This window comes from Euprymna scolopes, chromosome 25, assembly GCF_053919585.1.
Source record: "Euprymna scolopes isolate OS-2025 chromosome 25, ASM5391958v1, whole genome shotgun sequence".
In the NCBI taxonomy this organism is placed as follows: domain Eukaryota; kingdom Metazoa; phylum Mollusca; class Cephalopoda; order Sepiida; family Sepiolidae; genus Euprymna; species Euprymna scolopes.
Window position 1 is genome coordinate 63,740,544 of NC_136506.1, and position 9,891 is coordinate 63,750,434.

General features: G+C 32.8%; 1 protein-coding gene and 1 pseudogene across 2 annotated transcripts in view; both read left to right on the plus strand.

The window, feature by feature from the left end:
• Positions 1-9,891, plus strand: part of LOC145247404 (uncharacterized) — a 195,053-nt gene that overhangs the window by 91,885 nt on the left and 93,277 nt on the right. The gene's annotated exons all lie outside the window — the stretch shown is intronic.
• Positions 2,522-2,638, plus strand: LOC145247725 (5S ribosomal RNA; annotated as a pseudogene).

Here is a 9,891-nt window from a genome sequence, read left to right on the forward strand (position 1 = left end):
TTTTTTTTTCTTTTTTTTTTTCTCAAGCATTGAAAAACTTTCAACTTAAAAGACAAGTAAACAAGTAAGATATTTTATAGGCAGAGGTCTGACTACAATTCCTTTCCTTATTGATTTTCTCTCAGAATTCTTTTATAAGCTTCTGCTATGGTAGATATATCGGGAACACTCCAAATACTATCATCACCTCAAAACCCCATCTGTAAACAAATGCTGACTCTACTTGTGCAATGTCATCTGACAAAAGCCATCGAAAAAAATCTTTTCTACCTGTGGTTTGCGATAAAAATTTTATTACAGCGCTGGATGCAGATATAACCTCAATGACTTGGCCAATGTAAAAGTTGATGTCATAGTAGACAGCAACCCATTGTCCTTGATGCTCATAACTGAAGATATTCTGAGATGGTTCTTCATCACAACTGCAGGAGTTATCTGAATGTTCAGCAGATTCACTAAGGGACTTTTTTTGTTGCTTTGGAGGTGGAAATGAATCAACTGGATTTCTTCTTGAGTAGTCAGAGCAGCTTCCAGGTGAACTTTATTTCCACTGGTGTTGATTTTGACCCCTAACGCAACCTTGTCCCATAATGTTAACTCTGAGAACTCTTATTTTTATAAAAGATCTCTTTTTTTATATACATATACACCTTTTTTTTTTCCAGTTATTTTCACATTTTATATGTATTTCGTTTTCCCCTGTTTACAAAAGCCAGATTCTATTGCTAGATTATTTCTTAGATGCAACTTCCTTTCTCCTTTTTTTTTTTTTTCTCCACCCCGCTCCTAGATTCATCCAATAAATTAAAAGAAATCATATGAGGTTCTTAAAGAGGGTTGGGGGTGTAAGGGTGCGAAAAGAAGTAACTTTCAAGAAGTAGAAATCGCTCTCTTCTAAAAATCAGGTGCAGGAGTAAAAAAAAAAAAGAAAACTATGGGAATGGGGGTGCATAAGTATCCAACCCGTGTGCTTCTCTCATCTTCTGGATACTTGACATTATTCCACTTGTAAATTGATATTGTTGTAGAAAAAAAAATTCCATTTATTCATAAATTTTTCCTTTTTTTTACCCTGTAAGGAAATATGGAGGGGGATCCTTTCACTTCAATAATCCCATATTTTATTATTTATGTAGATGAGAATTTGGAAGATGATAAAAATTGCCTTTAAAGTGTTTTTATGTTTTATTTTATTACTTGTGTGTTTCTCTGCAGGTTTTTTTTCCCTATTTAAAGGTTACTAGTTGACAAGCCAAAATTAAGAATTATTCAATCCAATCAGTCAATTTTGTGTATAGCAGTTTCTTCATTATCCAAATTTCTTGACAGATTTGTTTAGAAATTCTCACTTTTCAATTTGTGGTATGTCTGAAAGGACTCTTTCATCTCAACTTCTTGTAAAATAAAAGTTGTGAGCCAATCTCTGTACTGAAAATGACCTTGCTATACTGTATTCGAACCATCACTGCAATTCAAAGTTCGTATTAGAAAAACGTTTCTACGTCATCATACTGATGTCAAAAGGATGTTAGTAGAAGTAAAAAAAAAAATTTTTTTAATGCAAATAGTGATTGCACTAACGTTGCACCATTGTTGGAATATATAGCATCATGAAATTAAAATTTTCCGTTTCATCAATTCTTAGGATTAAGAATTTGGTCTTGTTTTTGGGTAAGTTCTCAAAAAAAAAAAAAAAAAAAAAAAAAAGTATGAAGTTGAAGCAAAGAGAGTTGTCGGGTCAAAATGATCTCCCTGGAATATTTGGTTTTTATGCACTAGATTTTGTTCTCGGGTAATTTGAGAACAAATCTTCGAACTTATCAAATGATTCTGATATTTAGCATACTTAAATCCTAACCAGTTTTGCCTGGTTGTTTATCTTTCTGATCGAGTCTTTCATCTTTTTAATCGCTACTTCAAGATTACCTGCCATATCGATCAGGTTTATCTGGCAAGAAGGATGACTAGTCACCTAATAAAATAAATACCTGACAAAGGGAAAATAAAAGATCTTGTAAGGTTAACAGCCACCTAGTTTCTTGCATATGCATTATACAGTGGTGATGTTTGACATTGATTTAATCTGCACAGTATATATACATATATAGATGTGTATGTGTGTGTATAGTCATCCACATACAGTACTGCTTTGTTGTATCACATTAGTGTGGCTAGATTAGCACCTTTCCCTAGATGGGGATTGAACTTAAAACCATCATGTTAATAGTCGGCAATTCTACCCACTGCCCCATGGGATCGGTGCTCACAAATGACTTCAACAAATGTCCATTTAAATAAACACTCGCCCACTGCTTTTACAGTGCTTGAGCTGCTTGTTTATTTACAAACAAAAAAACAGAAGCTTCGCTTTTTAGCCAATTAAGTAGAGGGTGCGATACATTTACGACAGTTCTCTACCCAAGGAGGAGGCCTTAAAATATATAGTCATCCACATACAGTACTATTTTGTTGTATCACAACTCATCAGTGCAGTTATATATATATATATATATATATATATATATATGGCACAATCACGTTGACACACCGGTTCTCGCCAGATCACCGAAGTTAAGCAATGTTGAGCCTGGCCAGTACCAGATGGGTGACCATTTGGGAATGCTAGGTGCTGTATGTACCTTCTGGAAAGGTTGGACGTGGGGCCAGCACCCTCACTCTGTAAAAAGAACTTTTTGCTACAAAAACATCTACAAAAGTTGTAGATGGCCTATGCCCCTCCAGGGGCTCAAGGGCTATGGATGGATGGATATATATAATCAGTGTTTTTATCCAAAATAATACAAACATTATTTGTAACATCAAAACGTGGTTTTATGCTTCAAATTCTCAAATATTTATTCATGGTGTTTGGTTATTTTGTAAAGGAAAATTTTGTTTTAGACTTCGCAGAACATGATTGAGTTTTGTAAAGGGACTGAAAAAAAAATAACATCAATGTTTGGTGCATTTTAGGTCAGGAAGCCAGTATTTGACTGCATCAGTTTGTCATCTAGTGGATTTACTTGCAGTGTGTTCTATGTTTCTTGCATTAAAACTGCAACATTTTTTCTTAAATTTTATATTTTTGGTCTTACAAAAGTGAAGTCTGTAATGGACGAAGGCAGATTATCCATTAAAAAAAAAAAAAAGAAAAGTTGGTGCTATACAAAAATAAATCCGCTATAATTTTCTGGAAGGAATTCAGGTTACAATTTAAAATTTTTTTTTTTTTTTTTTTTTTTTAATATAGGCCAACGGACAGCAAAATAAAATAACCATTCAGGATGAAATATCGACTTTAGTGCTTAAAACCTAAGCTATCGAGTAGAAAAGTGAAGAATCCAACTGACTTAATATTATATCTTAGAAGTATGGTATAATGCAATTGTTAATTACTTTCGCTCCCCATTCCCTCTCTTTTTCTTTCGCCCTTCTTCCATCTCGAACTTTCTTAGTTTTTGTAGTTTTGTAAAACATTTATTTATGTTGCTTTTTACAAGACGTGGAATTGAATGGAGGGAGGGGTTTCTTGTATTGAATCTGAATTTCTTTCCGATTCTGTAACCCGAGTACGTGTGGAAGGAAGGGGGTGATGTATTCATTTGTGAATGTTCAAATTTTATTAGTTCATCCTCTTTTCTTAACATTTTTCTAAAAACGTGTATTTTGATTTCTTTTATACAAAACCTGTTGCACTCGAAGTTATCGGCTTCTCTCTCTCTCTCTCTCTCTCTCTCTCTCTCTCTCTCTCTCTCTCTCTCTCTCTCTCTCTCTCTCTCTCTTATATATATATATATAATCTTTAACTGTTCTGCATAAATAATCGCACAGGGTTGATGAGAGTTGGCATTTGCAAAGACGTTTGATGGATTCATTTTTGACATTTGAGCTTGCCCGATTTTTCAAGCTAATATGCTGCGATCGGAGTGGAAGATGCACATTTTCAAAAGGGGCCACCAAAAATATAAGGGTTACTAAATAAGATCAATAATCCTTATATATAAAAATAAAAAATACCAGCAATGGTTGACGTTATGTTGTTTTGAAAAAAAGAAAAACCCGAATGAATTTATGAAATGATCAGCATTTCATCCCTATTGCAGAGGACATCTTCAGGATATTAAAAGGAAAAATGCAGAAGAAAACGATCATAGACCATACGTAAATGAAAAGGAAACAGTGTTAGAATCCTACCCATATCGGGAAGGAAACTGTGTATGTTTCCTTTTCATTTTCGTATGGTCTATGATCGTTTTCTTTTTTTGCATTTTTTTCTTTTGATATCCTGAAGATGTCCTCTGCAATAGGGACAAAACGTTGATCATTTCATAAATCCATTCAGTTTTTCTTTTTTCAAAACAACATATATATACTAGCAAAAGTACCCTTTGTTGACTGGGTTCAAAAACAGCCTACAGAAAATGGACTCTGATTTATGAAAGTATGATAGGTTATGAAAAGGAAGGCTTGTAAAGAGATAGCTTCGAATTTGGGGGTATCAAAACCAAAGCAAAATATGATTAAAGTAAAAATAAAATTAATAAACCCCATGATTTATTATACCGTACCTGTTCACACTGAAACATCACAATATTCTGTGGATCTATATTAAAAAACCTTGTTAAACTTTGTGACATATTTCCATTCTATGGAGGTCAGGCGCGAACGAACACTTCATAATTTTATTATACCATATTTCTTCAAACTGAAACATAATTATCAAAGTATACTTACGCAGATAGATATGAAAAGTCTTTATTAAAGTTTGTGCCTATTTCCATTCCATGGAGGCCAGGTGCGAACGCAGACCCCACAATTTTAATGAACCACCGTTCTGCCAGATCAAACATACCCATTCCTGTGTCTCGATACATCTTCTGTCATATGTAATCAGTTTTTTAAAATAGACAACCATATAGGAGCCTATTCGTGACCACACACACACACATTCTGCTTTATATTTTATATCTATCTATCTATCTATCTATCTATATATATATATATATATATATATATATATATATATATATATATATATATATATATATTTGTTCAAAGAAAAATACAATACAAACTTAGCCCAATCTCATAAATGTATTTCAACCCACAAAATAGGCTTTTTGAAAAGATCCGTTTTGGGGTTGAAATAAATTTGAGATTGGGTTAAGTTTATGTTATATTTTTTCTTTGAACCATTATTTATGTATACTCTGCTTTGCATTAAACTCTCACACTAAGGATTTTCTAAAGAAACTATTTAATCCATTTTGGATTAACACTATGCATGTGTAGCTGAAATTTCTTTTTTTCTTTTCTCAGTGCGTGTAAATGAATCCTCCATAAACCTTTCAACTTTGTTTTGCTATATGAAAAATATAAACATGGATATTCGATGTCAGTATGATGCATTTGGAACTAATATATATGTATATATTATTTTTATTTATTTATTTTTTGTTTTTGTTTTTTACATAAACAGAATATTAGAGATGGAAGGTAATAACATTTTTATTTCGGTGTTAATTTTCTTCTTTTTTTTATAGTTTTTCTTTCTAAAGAAGCCATTCATTCTCTTGTATAATCATAATAGTTCACGTCTTAAAGCGATGAGCATAATAAGAGTTTCTGAACAATAAAACGTTCAATCTTCATTCTGTTCTAATTTTTTAACAACTCTTATTTTGGCATTTGAAGAACGGGGTGGCGGTTCATACCTAAATAACAAAGAAACTATGAAAGCAATTAGTGTGAGATTTAGAATTTGAAGTAAATTAACTGTGTACTTATTCTTTTTTTATTTAATGTTTAATTTTTACTTTAAAATTATGTTATTGAAGCAGTTTACTGCTTTTAAATAAAAATATTTTAAAACATACGAGGTGCCTTCAATAAATTTTTAGACTTTCGTATGAGCACTTTTGTTGATAGTACACACGAGACTCTAGTCCCCTTCGAAGTAATCTCCTCCAGCGTCAATGCACTTGTATCGTGCCAACCATTTTTTGAAGGCCCCATGGAAATCCTCTTGTGTGAGCATGTTAATGACCCTCATCACAGCCTCTTTCATCTCGATTATCTCATCACGGCAGCTTCTAAGGCTTCTCTTGAGCTTCAGGAACAATGAAAAGTCACAGGAAGCAAGATATGGACTATAGGGAGGCTGAGGTTCTGTCTTGATGTCCATTTTGGTCAAATAGTCTGTGCCAAAGGCGCAGGCTGCATCTCCATCCTTGTCACAAACTTCACACAAATCTTCCACATCTTCAGTTCCTCACAAATAATTGTGTGTACAGTTTCCATACTGACATCAAACTGTGCACTTATTGTCTCTAAAGATACGCGATGGCTCTTATCCATGAAATTCTTTATTTGGCCAATCAACTCCGATGTTCTAACTACTTTACTCCTCCCACACTTCTCATCATCCCTCACAGACTCACTGCCTCTCTTAAATTTCTTATGCCACTCAAAAAAACTGATGCTTGATTCATGCGGAATAGTCCAAAAGGAGTCTAAAGTATTTCATACGTTTCTGTGGCATTTTTTCCAAGTTTTATTGCATATCGTTCTTCTAAAGTTTTCTCACGTCCAGCTGTAACAATTAGGCTTTAGTAGGTTGTATTCCAATTCCTGTTATAGCTGTTCATTTGAACCTGAAATCATAAAAATTCGTCAGTCATCATCAGATGTATAGCAATAACTTACTGAATTTTCAAGAGTCTATGACAATTTTAAATGTCTGTACAAAAAGTCTGGCACCTCGTATTTAAATGAATGAAATAATTTTTAGTGAAGTCTATAGTCTTGGATCTGTTTTGTTTTTACTTTTTTTTTTACAATTTTGTTTCACTTATTGCCTTTTTCATTTTCATCTTTTATTAAAAACAAACAAAAAAAAAACAGCTAATAATTCAGTGTACATTTATCAAAGTTACATGCAGGCATGAATCACACACACACAAGACTAGCGAAACTTATTTATATGTAATTTATGTGATTTCAATGATTAAAATAGGAAATTTATAATATTAGTCGTATAGATGAGGCATCATTAGCTTTTTCAAATCAAGAATTGGCTTTTTTCTAAAAATAGATATTGTCAGTGAAAAATATTGAAACTGTATGGTTAGGCTTGGTGGTATTTTATCAATTAATAATGTTCAACTAGTGAGACCTATGGAAATTCCACAGGGACTCATTCATATATTGACGTTGGCATTCTGAAAATGCCCAGCATGAATGGAGACACTTTGATATTATTGTAGCTCTTTTGTTAAAACTGCAAAAATATTTATCTAAGCTAGCAGGTAAGCCCAGCATAGCCCAGTCATAAAGTATGCTTAGATATATTTTAATTGCATATTTCGTATACATTGTTATAGAGTTAATGTTCTATCGATTTTTATATATTATAAAGTTGCAATTTCAAAAATATATCCATATGACTTGGGTGCATCAGCTTGAACCAAAACTTATGAAAAAAATGTGTCTTTGTAACTATATATATATATATATATATATACATTATAACTTGAGAGTTTTTTTCAGCTATTATTGAAACCGAAACCAAAACTTATGAAGAATTCTTGGTAAAATTATTTATTACAAGAAATGGAAATCCATAACAAACTACAGTCACTCGGATGTAAGTGTGATAAACAAAATAAATAACACACACCCTATAGATGGTAAATAGCAAAAACTAAATCTAACACAAAATTACCAGCTTTCGTCTTGAATTGTTCAGTGGAAATATTTTAACAGAATTTTACATTTTATACCACATCAATAATATAGTTGACTGTGTTTGTACCATATTGAATGCGATGTGAAATATATATTCATTCATTGTTGAATGATTGGGGGGGGGGCAACCCAAACGTGGAATGACATTAAATAAAGAGAATAAAAAGAAACAGGTGTGAAGTGATAAATTTATTGTGGAATGCAAAAATGTACAAAAAATTTTTTTTTTTAAATTTATGGAATAAATGTTGGGTGGAAATAACAGAACAGTACTACAACAAATGAGGCCTTATATGCACAAGTCCTCATTTGTTGCCATACCCTGGCAAAACCATAGAAGTGTGCATGCACACACACTCCGATGATCTGGGTATGCGACTCATTGCCCAGAGGAAAAAAATTAATTAAAACCTCTCTATCTGAATGGCAAAGGTGGATAGTTAAGGATATAGACCACAACCATCAATGTGTATTGAGCTGAGCTCTCAGGCCCACAAGTGGTTGGCCTTTGATGTTTGGATCTTGATTGCTTAGCCATTTTGTGTGATCTTGCTCAGGACTGCTGTGCATTAGCCATCATGGTTTGGTATGTAATGCAGGCCAGGAAAAAAGCTGGCTTAACCCAACCAAGATGAATGTCATTCCAACAACATTCATGCACACACACACACATTGATATATCTATATTCATATGTAGTTCTCATGCAGATATTGATCCAGACGTAACTCAGCGTTTGCTCAGCGGAACATGACGTCAACAGCCAAATTAAACCAAGCGTCACCAATGAAAGCATAACAAGAAAAGAAAAACTTACCGTAATTAAGTTTTATTAACTCTAAAGAAAACGTTATAACAAGCAAATAATAGTTCAATGAAAGGTTTTTTAAAGATTTTTCTTTTGTCAAATAAATAATGTTATGGGATTTTTTTAAGCAATTTTTTATAAAAAAAAAAAATAATAATTTCAAGGAAATCTTTTAAAACAACCGTAAAATAGAGCATTCTCTGTAAGTTTTACCAGGTTATCTTTTACGATATTTCACAACTGGGGAATTAGTAAAACCATTCTTAACATGGGGAGGTGGGGGGGGGCTATTCCGGAAGTTGTTCTTAACATGGGGAGGTTGGGGGTCGTTTATTATTAACTACAATATGTATTATTTGTGGAACCTACACCGTTGGATGAAGGTTGCCAAAAGTAAAAGCAATGTCACGGTGACGGAAGTAAGAAAGTTTGGTTGTCAAAGCTGTTTTCTTTTTTAGAGCTGTAAACTTCAAGTTAAAATAGTCTCGCTCAGCTTTCTGGTAGACAGAGGTAGGAAAGAGGGGATGTCTTTTTTTACATGTGCCATGAAAATCTTGGTTCTACTGTCTGGTATGGAAGTAGTTCTTTAAAAATTTGGTGTAAATTAATACACCTTGAAATCTGATTGGTGTTCATATGACCAAACCACTTCACAGGATTGCTCTCCACAAAAAGAAATGCTAATTTTTATAACTTCTATGGATACGCCCAGTGTTACCTGGATATCAAATATGTCGACCATTTATTAATATATAAAAACATTTGTTATACAGTAGAACCCCGGGATACAGCATTAAAAATTATTAACAAAATACAATACAGTATATAATACACATGTATATAATAAAATAACTAACACCGTAAGGTGGGGCAAATACTGTAATCAGGGTCTGGAAAAACATTGTATACCACATCATAACCTGAAAAAAATGTATCCTAGGGCCACTGTATCCTGGGGTTCTACTGTTTTATCTTTCTTGTCAGATTGCATACTTAACCTGTAATAGCATAGGGGAATTTAGTTTAAAGAAAAATTAATTTCAAATACTTTAAATACGAAACCTGCATCAAGATGATTGAATGTGTATGAAAATATTTTTCACACAAAATTTTTGGATATAAAAACTCCAGTTCTCACTTGTTTTAGTATCTTTTGAGAATTTTTGCAATTCGACTCTTTTGAAACTTTAGGAGACTTTGTATCCATGATCCAAATGCTATCTTATCTTTTATATATTAAAATTGTTGATCAGCATATCATTTGCTAGTGGCAAATATCGTTGAAACATAATTACTGTAATGCGAAAAAAAAAAATAACTATTAAATTTCACAAAAATC